Here is a 13,045-nt window from a genome sequence, read left to right as displayed (position 1 = left end):
TAAATGTCATTATTGTGGGAAAGAAGGTCACTGGTCCAAGACGTGCAGGGCGAAACAGCAAGGTCATGGCCGGGGGAGAGGACGCAGCCAGGGATACAATTCAGCCAAGAAACTAGGCTTGTCACAAGATAACGACCTCATAGAAGCATTTAAGCGACTGACAATACAACAACAGAAGGAGTTACTTGGGATAGCAAAAAGACACGACCGAGGAATAGATACGGATTCTGAGTCCTCCGACAAAACAGGGTCGGAGGATGAAGAATTAGGGATGCGCTTTGCCCCGTTAAAAAAAGACGAGTTGTGGTCAAATCAGAAGAGACTGCGGATGAGGACGGAACCAAAAAAACGAAGAAAAGGGTGTATGCAGAATACTTATTTCATGATCCGGCAGACCCAGAGAAAATTGATAAATGGTCCAAGGAATTGCCCAATCCAAAGAAAGGGGGAGTAAAAACATGGGACCAATTAGACCGCTTGAGAAATATATATCAACTTCATCCCTGGGACGGAGTGCAAATTTTGACCATAATGGTGCCAAAAACACAGGAACACAGTGTCTTCGGGTTTGCGCTTTTAATTTATCCAAACATGGGTGACCTGGGAATTGACCGATACATTTTCCTTTTCCTGTTACTGTCTCTTGACCTAATGATTTTTTCCATTCTTTAATTTCACCTTTAAGATCTTTAACTTCCGCTTCCGACTTTTCAAGTTCAAGCTTTTTCTGTCTCAGCTGTTCACAAACCGCTTGCAATTGGTCCTTTGTACTGGTCAGGTCCCTATCATATTGGGAACACGTTATAATTTCATTCTGCTGTCGGATCTGTCCCATAACAGCTAGGGACCATCTGGTTTGTTCTTTATTTTTCATACTGGTCATTTTTCTCCAGACCCTTTTGATCTCATCCAAGGACCATTGTCCTTTGGAGGTACCATATTTTCGTTCGATCTTAATACAGGTTTTAGATAAGTCGAATTGTTGCTCTATGTATTCTTTCAACTGTTCGAGGATTTCATCTATCGAAACCTCAGGTGTTGCCCGCCCACCTTTAACAGTTGTAGGCAATTCTTTGCTCTTATCTTCTGCTGCCATATTACTAATTTCTTTACTGGGGTCTCGAGCCGTAGACTTTCCAGCCGAATCAGTGGGTCGGTGATGAATTAACTAACACACCGCTGAAGTTTAGACGTCTATGCGATCTCGAGCCGATCACCAGCTGGAGGGTTTATAAACCGGAGGCTTTCGGAATCGCGTAGAAGGGGAGGTGAATTTAGACAATTGACCGAGGACTTTTATAAAGAGGGGTCCTTACCTCAGTATATAGGTCCGATGTCCAAAATTCAGTTTCTTCCCTCAGCGATCCTGTTTGTGATGCCAAAACTGTTAGGTCTCTTAATTTTCAATGAAATGCGAATTCTGGTTGTAGGTTTAACGTAACTTTATTCCAACAGCAGCATACAAGCTTTTGGCTGATTGCCAGTTCCTTTGTCCTTCTGAGAACATATGGCAAAACCTGGCTGTTCTTATCCTGGATCAATTTAATGAACTTGCCTCCTTTGACCTTATTGGCTCAATTGATACATTGTTAACCCCTAATTGGCTCGCTGCCAAAGGTCCTGAAATGTCAAGTTGATTGACGACTTAATGCAATGTGCTCATTAGCACGTAGACATGGAGTCTGTGTTTTCTCAACTTTGCAGCCTGTTTGAATTCTTTGTCAATAAGGAGACCAAAACTTTTGCAGTGCTCAAGGTGTGGTCTCACCAATACTCTGTACAGTTGCAGCAGGACTTCTCTGCTTTTATACTCCATCCCCCTTGCAAGAAAGGTCAACATTCCATTTGTCTTCCTGATTACTTGCTGTACCTGCCTACTAACTTTTTGTGTTTCATGCACAAGGACCCGCAGGTCCCTCTGTACTGCAACATTTTGTAATGTCTTTCCATTTAAATAATAATTTGCTTTTTTATTTTTCCTGCCAAAGTGGATAACCCCACACATTCCCACATTATACTCCATCTGCCAAATGTTTGCCCACTCACTTAGCCTGTCTATATCCCTTTGCAGATTGTTTTGTTTCCTCTTCGCAATTTGCTTTCCCACCCATCTTTGTATCATCAGCAAACTTGGCAACATTGCACTTTATCCAAGTCATTCATATTGATTGTAAATAGTTGAGGCCCCAGCACCGATCCATGTGGCACCCCACTAGTTACAGTTTGCGAACCGGAAAATGACCCATTTATCCCATCTCCATGTTTTCTATTGGTTAGCCAGTCCGCAATCCATGCTAATATATTACCCTCAACCCCATGAGCATTTATCTTGTGCAGTAATCTTTTATGTATCATCATAGGCAGTCCTTCGGAATCGAGGAAGACTTGCTTCCATTCCTAAAGTGAGTTCTTCGGTGGCTGAATAGTCCAACACGAGAGCCACAGACCCTGTCACAGGTGGGACAGATATTTGACAGGGGAAGGGGAGGTGGGGCTGATTTGCTGCTCGCTCCTTCCGCTGCCTGTGCCTGACCTCTTCACGCTGGCAGCATTGAAATTCGAAGAGCTCAACGCCCTCCCGGATGCATTTTCTCCACCTAGGGCGGTCTTCGGCCAGAGTCTCCCAGTTGTCAGTGGTGATGTCGCACTTCACCAGGGAAGCTTTGTGGGTGTCCTTGTAACGTTTCCGCTGTCCATCTTTGGCTCGTTTGCCATGAAGGAGCTCCGTGTAGAGCAATTGCTTAGGGAGTCTCGTGTCTGGCAAGCGGACTAAGTGGCCTGCCCAGCGAAGCTGATCGAGTGTGGCTAGTGCTTCAATGCTGGGGATGTTAGCCTGGGCGAGGACACTGATGTTGGTGCATCTGTCCTCCCAGGGAATTTGCAGGATCTTGCGGAGACATCGTTGGTGATATATCTCCAGAGACTTGATGTGTCTTCTATACATCGTCCATGCCTCCGATCCATACGGGAGGGCGGGTATTACTACAGTCCTGTAAACCATTTATGTGGTACCTTATCGAATGCCTTCTAGAAATCCAAATACACTACATCCACTGATCCCCCTTTAGCCACCCTGCTCGTAAATCCTCAAAGAAATCCAGCAAATTTGTCAAACATGATTTCCCTTTGATAAAACCATGCTGACTCTGCTTGACTGTATTATGCTTTTCCAAATGTCCTGCTACTGCCTCCTTAATAATGGACTCCAGCATTTTCCCAATGACAGATGTTAGGCTAACTGGTCTATAGTTTCCTGCTTTTCTGTCTGCCCCCTTTTTTAGATAGGGGTGTTACATTTGCGGTTTTCCAATCCGCTGGGACATCCCCAGAATCCAGGGAATTTTGGTAGATTACAACCAATGCATCCACTATTTCCGCAGCCACTTCTTTTAAGACCCTGGGATGCAAGCCATCAGATCCAGGGGACTTGTCCACCTTTAGTCCCATTATTTTACCGAGTACTTTTTCTTTAGTGATAGTGATTGTTTTAAGTCCCTCCCTCCCTATAGCTCCTTGTTTATCCATTATTGTGATGTTTTTAGTGTATTCTACCGTGAAGACCAATACAAAATATTTGTTCAAAGTCTCTGCCATTTCCCTGTTCCCCATTATTAATTCCACAGTCTCATCCTCTAAGGGACCAATGTTTACTTTCGCTACTCTCTTCCTTTTCTGTAGAAGCTCTTACTGTCTGTTTTTATATTTCTTGCTAGTTTCCTCTCATAATCTATCATCCCTCTCTATTATTTTTTTAGTCATCCTTTGCTGGTTATTAAAAATGTCCCAATCCTCTGTCCCGCCCACTAATCTTGGCCACTTTGCATGCTATCGTTTTCAGTTTGACACAATCTTTTACTTCCTTAGTTAGCCACGGATGGTATTCTCTTCTCTTAAAGTCTTTCCTTGTCACTGGAATATATTTTTGTTGAAAGTTATGAAATATCTCCTTAAATGTCTGGCACTGCTTATCAACCGTTAATCTATTTTCCCAATCCACTTTAGACAACTCTGCCTTCATACCTTTGTAATCGCCTTTATTTAAGATCAGGACACTGGTTTGAGATTCAACTTTCTCACCCTCCAACTGAATTTGAAATTCAACCATGCTATGATCACTCATTCCTAGAGGATTCTTTACAATGAAATAATTTATTAATGCTGTCTCATTACACAGTATCAGATCCAGGATAGCCTGCTCGCTGGTTGGTTCAGCAACATACTGTTCAAGGAAACCATCCCAGATAGCAACATAGACATAGAAACATAGAAAATAGGTGCAGGAGTAAGCCATTCGGCCCTTCAAGCCTGCACCACTATTCGATATGATGATGGCTGATCATGCAACTGCAGTACCCCATTCCTGCTTTATCTCCATACCCCTTGACCCCTTTAGCCGTAAGGGCCACATCGAACTCCCTTTTGAATATATCTAATGAACTAGCCTCAACAACTTTCTGCAGTAGAGAATTCCACAGGTTGACAATTCTCTGAGTGAAGAAGTTTCTCCTCATCTCGGACCTAAATGGCTTACCCTTTAATCTTAGACTGTGACCCCTGGTTCTGGACTTCCCCAACATCGGCAACATTCTTCCTGCATCTAACCTGTCCAATCCCGTCAGAATTTTATATGTTTCTATGAGATCCCCTCTCATTCTTCTAAATTCCATTGAATATAAGCCTAATCGATCCAGTCTTTTTTCATATGTCAGTCCTGCCATCCCAGGAATCAGTCTGGTGAATCTTCGCTGCACACCCTCAATAGCAAGAATGTCCTTTCTCAGATTAGGAGATCAAAACTGCACACAATATTCAAGGTGTGGCCTCACCAAGGCCCTGTAAAACTGCAGTGAGACCTCTCTGCTCCTATACCCAAATCCTCTCACTATGAAGGCCAACATGCCATTTGCCTTCTTCACCGCCTGCTGTACCTGCATGCCAACTTTCAATGACTGATGTACTATGACACCCAGGTCTCATTGCACCTCCCCTTTTCCTAAGCTGTCATCATTCAGATAATATTCTACCTTCCTGTCTTTGCCACCAAAGTGGATAACCTCACATGTATCTACTTTATACTGCATCTGCCATGCATTTGCCCACTCACCTAACCTGTCCACATCACCCTGCAGCCTCTTAGCATCCTCCTCACAGCTCACACTGCCACCCAGCTTAAAATCATCTGCAAACTTGGAGATATTACATTCAATTCCTTCGTCTAAATCATTAATGTATATTGTAAATAGCTGGGGTCCCAGCACTGAACCTTGCGGTACCCCACTAGTCACTGCCTGCCATTCTGAAAAGGACCCGTTTATTCCTACTCTCTGCTTCCTGTCTGCCAATCAGTTCTCTATCCACATCAATGCATTACCCCAATACCATGTGCTTTAATTTTGCGCATTAATCTCTTGTGTGGGACCTTGTCAAAAATCTTTTGAATGTCCAAATACACCACATCCACTGGTTTTCCTTTGTCCACCCTATTAGTTACATCCTCAAAAAATTCTAGAAGATTTGTCAAGCATGATTTCCCTTTCATAAATCCATGCTGACTTGGACCGATCCTGTTACTGCTTTCCAAATGCGCTGCTATTACATTTTTAATAATTGATTCCAACATTTTCCCCACTACCGATGTCAGGCTAACCAGTCTATATTTCACTGTTTTCTCTCTCCCTCTTTTTTTAAAAAGTGGGGTAACATTAGCTACCCTTCAATCTATAGGAAATAATCCAGAGTCTATAGAATGTTGGAAAATGACCACCAATGCATCCACTATTTCTAGGGCCAATTCCTTAAGTACTCTGGGATGCAGACTATCAGGCCATGGGGATTTATCGGCCTTCAATCCTATCAATTTCCCTAACACAATTTCCTGACTAACAAGGATTTCCTTCAGTTCCTCCTTCTCGCTAGAACCTTGGTCCCCTAGTATTTCTGGAAGGTTATTTGTGTCTTCCTGCGTGAAGACAGAACCAAAGTATTTGTTCAATTGGTCTGCCATTTCTTTGTTCCCCATTATAAATTCACCTGATTCTGACTGCAAGGGACCTACATTTGTCTTCACTAATCTTTTTCTCTTCACATATATATAGAAGCTTTTGCAGTCAGTTTTTATGTTCCCTGCAAGTTTACTCTCATACTCTATTTTCCCCCTCCTAATTAAACCCTTAGTCCTCCTTTGCTGAATTCGAAATTTCTCCCAGTCCTCAGGTTTGCTGCTTTTTCTGGCCAATTTATATGTCTCTTCCTTGGATAAATCCCTAATTTCCCTTGTTAGTCACGGTTTTATTTTTATGCCAGGCAGGGATGTACAATTGTTGAAGTTCATCCATGTGATCTTTAAATGTCTGCCATTGCCTATCCACCGTCAACCCTTTAAGTATCATTCAGCAGTCTATCCTAGCCAATCCACGTCTCATACCATCGAAGTTACCTTTCTTTAAGTTCAGGACCCTAGTCTCTGAATTAACTGTGTCACTCTCCATCTTAATGAAGAATTATACCATATTATTGTCACTCTGCCCAAAACGGTGTATATGTTTTAGAGGGCGATGAGCGCAGGGGATTCCTGCACTACCTTCCTACTCCTGCTCTGCCTGATGGTCACCCATTTCCTATCTGCCTTTGTAACTTTTAGCTGCGGTGTGACCAACTCACTAAACATGCTATTCATGACATCCTCAGCATCGTGGATGCTCCAGAGCGAATCCATGCGCAGCTCTAGTGCCGCAATGCAGTCTGACAAGAGCTGCAGCTGGATACACTTCCTGCACACATAGTAGTCAGGGACACTGGAAGTGTCCCTGATTTCCCACATAGCACAGGAGGAGCATGACATGGGTCTGAGCTCTCCTGCCATGACTTAACCCTTAAATTAACTTAATTTGGCAACAATGCCAAAGGTTTCCTACTGATAAGAAAAGAAAAAGAAAAAGATAAAATACTCACCAATCCACCTGCCAATCACTTACCCACTTGGCTGTGATGTCACACTTCGATTTCTTTTTACTTCTTTATTTTACCTTCAGCCTCGATCTCCCGCTCTTGTTGTGATCTTGGGCCTCGGGTCAGCGTTCCTTTTATCCCCGCTGTTGGTCCCGCTCTCGCTGTGATCTCTGCCCTCGGGTCAGCGCTCCTTTTATCCCCGCCGCTGGTCCCCCTCTCGCTGTGATCTCGGGCCTCGGGTCAGCGCTCATTTTATCTCTGCCGCTTGTCCCGCTCTCACTGTGATTTCGGGCCTCGGGTCAGTGTTCCTTTTATCCCCACTGTTTGTCCCGCTCTCGCTGTGATCTTGGGCCTCGGGTCAGCGCTCCTTTTATCCCCGCCGCTGGTCCCCCTCTCGCTGTGATCTCGGGCCTCGGGTCAGAGTTCCTTTTATCCCCGCCGCTGGTCCCCCTCTCGCTGTGATCTCGGGCCTCGGGTCAGAGTTCCTTTTATCCCCGCTGTTGGTCCCGCTCTCGCTGTGATCTCTGCCCTCGGGTCAGCGCTCATTTTATCTCTGCCGCTTGTCCCGCTCTCGCTGTGATTTCGGGCCTCGGGTCAGCATTCCTTTTATCCCCGCCGCTGGTCCCGTTCTTGCTGGATACACTCTATGAATTCCTCCTCAAGGCTACCTTGGCCAATTTGATTTGTCCAATCAATATGAAAATTAAAATCATCTATGATTATTGCCATACCTTTCTTACAAACCTCCATTATCTCTTGATTTATACTCCGTCCAACAATATAGCTACTATTAAGCGGCCTATAGACTACGCTCACCGGTGACTTTTTCCCTTTATTATTTCTTATCTCCACCCAAACTGATTCTACATCTTGATCTTCTGAGCCAATATCATTTCTCACTACTGCACTGACCTCATCCTTTATTAACAGAGCTACCCCACCTCCTTTTCCCTTCTGTCTATCCTTTTGAATTGTCAAGTACCCCTGAATATTCAGTTCCCAGCCTTGGTCACCTTGCAACCACATCTGTGTCAAATCGAATCCATTTATATCTATTTGTGCCGTCAACTCATCTATCTTGTGCATTCAGATAAAGAACTTTTAATTTTGTCTTTTTACCATTTTTCTCTGGTTTGACCCCACTTTCTGATACCCTCTTATTTTTATACATTCTGCCCCTTCCTGTCACCATCTGGTTATCATTTCCCCCATCGCTCCCATGTTCTATTGCCTTCTCCTTACTCTTTGACCTTTTACATTTTCGCTCACCTGAACCCTCTCCCCCATTATTTAGTTTACAGCCCTCTCTACAGCCCTAGTTATTTGATTCACCAGGACTCTAGTCCCAGCATGGTTTAAATAGAGCCCATCCCAACTTAACAGCTTAATATCCTGTTATATAGAAGCGATCTGTTATTTAATTGCAGTACTGAGGAGGCGCTGCACTGTCGGAGGTGCTGTCTTTTGGATGAGACGTTAAACCAAGGATGGATGTAAAAGATCCCGCGGCATATTTCGAGGAGGAGCGGGGGAGTTCTCCCCCGATGTCCTGGCCAATATTTATCCCTCTAACCACTAAGATAGATTATCCAGTCATTATCTCATTGCTGTTCATTTTTAGCATTTTTTTTTCCGGGAAACTGTTTTTGCTCAGCGAGTAGGAGCTTTTCCCCAGCTCTGTACTTCGCATGTGGTGAGGGTTTCTGCTTCTACTACCTTTTCAGGCAGTGAGTTTTATCCAAAGGAAGCCAACCCTACAATAGTACACTTTGCGTTGGCAAGGAACTGATCAGTAGGCCAAGGGTGCTGCCAGTCTGTTAAAGAACGTGCTCTAATTTGCTTGTGGTCCTCCCCTTTTGTTCTAAGAATTAATAGAATGAAGGAATCTGCATTTATATACTGTCTTTCATGACCTCAGGATGAGCGGCTAGGTGCGCCCATTGCCCCAGGCAACCCAGGGCCACGTTCCCGGCCGGCCGGGAGCCTCTTGGAACAGGGCGAGGGAAACCCCAGGGCACGTTATATATTCAAGAGGGAGTTAGATATGGCCCTTATGGCTAAAGGGATCAATGGGTATGGAGAGAAAGTAGGAAAGGGGTACTGGGGTGAATGATCAACCATGATCTTATTGAATGGTGGTGCAGGCTCGAAGGGCCGTATGGCCTACTCCTGCACCTATTTTCTATGTTTCTATGTTTCTATGTTAACAGCTCCCTCTTGCCCCAGTACTGGTGCAGGAATCGAAACCCATTACTCCCACACCAGTCTTTGAGCCACGTTTTCATTTCTCTGATCTTGTTTACCCGATGAAAATTTGCTCGTGGCTCAGGTAGTAATCCAGAGATTATTACCTTTGTGGTTCTGCTTTTTAATTTAGCTCCTAACTGGTCAGAACCTCTTTCTTTGTTCTATCTATGTCATTGGTACCAACGTGGACCACGATAACTGGATCTCTCCCCTCCCACTCCAAGTTCCTCTCCAGCCCAGAGGAGATGTCCTTAACCCTGGCACCGGGCAGGCAACACAGCCTTCGGGACTCACGCTCTCGGCTGCAGAGAACTGTATCTATCCCCCTAATGATACTGTCCCCTACCACTACAACATTTCTTTTTACTCCCCCCACTTAACTGGGATCGATCAGTGTAAAAGTGCAGAATTCTTAAAATGCATTCAGGCAAACTTTATTAGCAAGTACGTAACGAGTCCAACAAAAGAGAGGGTGGTTCTGGACTTAGTTTTAGGTAATGAAGCTGGGCAGATGGAAAGGGTATCAGCGGGACACCATTTTGGTGGTATTGATCATAATTCAGTTAGATTTACCATAGTTATGGAAAAGGACAAAGATAGACCAGAAGTAAAAGTTCTCAATTGGGGAAAGGCCAATCTATCTTGTTACGAATGCTGCATACATTCAGATTACGAGCTTTTCATTTTGACTTTTTACCATTTTTCCCTAAGCTGAGAAGTGATTGAACAAAAGTGGATTGGAAACAGCTACTTGAAGGTTAATCAGTGTCAGAACAGTGGGTGGCATTCAAGGAGGCAATCCGAAGGGTTCAGAGCAAATATGTTCCGAAAAAGAAAAAGCGTGGGACTCCCAGATCGAGAACTAAATACAGGACTCCCGTATCCGGCACCACCACTCGCCCAGCACCATTCCCGGCCGCCAGGTGGCACATGCGCAGAACACGACTGTCAAAATCCTCACCAATATAATCTTTCTCCTCGATCGGCTGCCTCCTCCTCGTTGCCCTGCTGGAACTACTGCAGCCACAGTCCTTGGGCTCCTCCCCACAGCGCTCCCTCCGGGGGGTTGGACCGACTCGTCAGGGCCCACCGACTCTTCAGGGCCTGCCGACTCTTCTCAGCCCCCTGCACACTGATTGGTTGACTGACTGACTGACAGTCATTCCAACCAATCAGCGCACACACACACACACTGACCACAGCAGCGCCCCAGCCCAGCCCAGCCCAGTAACAGCACTTAAAGGCGCAGTCCACCCAAACACGTGTCCTCCCCATATCCGTCAAAATCCCTAATTCGGAACAGGCAAGGTCCCGAAGGTGCCGGATAAGGGAGGTTCCACCTGTACTGCAGAAAACCTAGAGGAGTATAGATCGTGCTGGGGTGAAATTAACAAGGAAATTAGGAAAGTAAAGAGCGGGCATGAAAAGAATATTATCAAGTAAAATCAAGGAAAACCCAAAGATTTTTTATAAATACATGAAGAGCAAGAGGAAAACGAAAGAAAGAATAGGGCCTATTAGAGACTGTGGGGGAGAAATTGTTGGCTAACAAAGTCAGGTGGGAACATAAGCAATGAGGAGGATGCAAAGGGGCTGCACAGAGATAAAGACAGGTTGACTGAGTGACATGGCAAATGGAATACAATGTGGGGAAGTGTGAAGTTATTCACTTTGGTAGGAAAAATAAAAAAGCAAAATCTTTTTTTGAATGGTGAGAGACTGGGAAATGTTTTCATTCAGAGGGACCTGGGTGTCTTTGCACATGAATCACAGAAAGTTAATATGCAGGTACAGCAAGCAATTAAGAAAACAAATGGTATGTTAACTTTTGTTACAAAGGGATTAGAGTATAAAAGTAAAGACGTCTTACTTCAATTATACAGGCATTGGTGAGGCCACATCTGGAGTACTGTGTACAGTTCTGGTCTCCTTACCTAAGGAAAGACAAAGGGGTAGAAATTCATTACAGCCCGGCTTGAGGCAGTGACACCTTCTGGGTGCTAATGTTAGCGCAGGGCGATCTTTATCGCCTCCAACCGGGATATTCATGATTAGCGCCCCAAGAGGGGAGTGGAGCACTAAGGGAAGTGTTGCACACTACTCTTAGGTCGCTAATGGGGTAGTAGCATCCTAGTGCCTAAAGAGGAGGTGAGGTCGACCAGCTCAAAACCTGCAGAGAAAGCAAGGCAGGTAAGTCAAACAGTACAAACAGGTAAATAATGTAATTTAAAATTAATAAAGTTGATTGCAGCCACTTACCTTCTCCTCCGGGGCGATTTCGCCCTGATGCTTCGTGGGACCAGCTGCTTTACCTGTTGGGAACAGCGCCTGTCAGTAAAGCAGGCGATCCAATTCAATTCTGTTGCCGCGCGCCAAGGGGTCATTGCACGCTCGATGACGTGGGTGGCGCTCGAGTGCACAGGGCTATCTCTTAGCGCCACCCCCATCCCTCCATTGAAGTTTTCGGGAGGCGAGGACAGCACGCCACTGCTTCGGTAGGTGCTTACCGACCTGCTCCGGCACTATCGGGTGGCACAAACCACAGAATTTTAGCCCCGTGCTTGCTTTAGAGGGAACTCAATGAAGGTTCACTAGACTAGTTCCTAGGATGAGGGAATAGCCCTATGAGGCGAGATTGAGTAGACTAGGCCTATATTCACTCGAATTTAGAAGATTTAGAAGTAATCGAATTGAAACATATTACATTCTTAAGGGGCTTGATAGGGTTAATGCTGGGAAAATGTTTCCCCTGGCTGGGGAATCTAGAACACAGGGGCACAATCTCAGAATCAAGGGTAGGCCATTTAGGACTGAGGTGAGAAGAAATTTTCTTCATTCAAAGGGTTCGAATCTTTGAAATTCTCTACCCCAAAGAGCTATGGATGCTCAGTCATTGAGTATATTCAAGACAGAGGTCAATACATTTTGTGGAATTAAGGGAATTAAGAGATAAAGGGATAGCGTGGTGTTATGTATGCAATAAAGGTACAAACTGTGTACTGCTTAACTGGACAAGGTACAACGTTGTCTCTGCTTTATTACGGCTCAAAGTGCCTGACTCACAAAATGGCTGGCCTTTTATACCAGAGCAGCACTATGTTCGTGCTGCTCAGTGGCCTCCAACAATGACACCATCTGGTAGCTATAAACAGCATGTACATACATGACAATACCCTCTTCTGAGATCTTATCACAGTCTTTCACAGGTTGAGATGGTCCAGTGCTTTATACTCCCGGGTTGACCGTCTCAGTTCGATTCTAGCCTTGGGTGAATGTGCGGAGTCTGTTGTGGCTGGTGGCTGGATGGCTGACTTGTTGAGGGTGACAGTAGCCATGTCAGGAATTACAAGTACATTTTTATTGAAAAAGTCCATGTTGGAAATTCCGGGTTCACTGATAACCCTTGAGTCCACCGAAGGCTGCTGGTAGGTTGGTTGGTCATTGACGGTTTCTTCGTCCGACTGCTCTGACTTGTCTGTGTGCCTCAGCTTTGTTTGATCCCTGTATTTCCTGCAAGTTTGCCCATTCTTGAGCTTAATAACAAATACTCTGTTGCCCTCCTTGGCCATGACTGTATCAGCGATCCATTTGGGACCCTGACCATAATTCAACACATATACAGGATCATTAACAGAAATCTTCCGTGACACAGTTGCGCGATCATGGTATCCTTGTTGACTCTGTCTTCTGTATTCAACGTGATTACTTAAATCCGGGTGTACAAGAGATAACTTGGTCTTAAGATCTCTTTTCATCATGAGTTCAGCAGGCGATACCCCTGTGAGTGTGTGGGGTCTTGTCCTGTAACTCAGCAGTATGCAAGACTAGCAGGTCTGCAGTGACCCTTGGG

Source organism: Pristiophorus japonicus, chromosome 2 (genome assembly GCF_044704955.1).
Source record: "Pristiophorus japonicus isolate sPriJap1 chromosome 2, sPriJap1.hap1, whole genome shotgun sequence".
In the NCBI taxonomy this organism is placed as follows: domain Eukaryota; kingdom Metazoa; phylum Chordata; class Chondrichthyes; family Pristiophoridae; genus Pristiophorus; species Pristiophorus japonicus.
The sequence above is the reverse complement of the archived record's forward strand: the minus strand, read 5'-3'. Positions refer to the sequence as shown.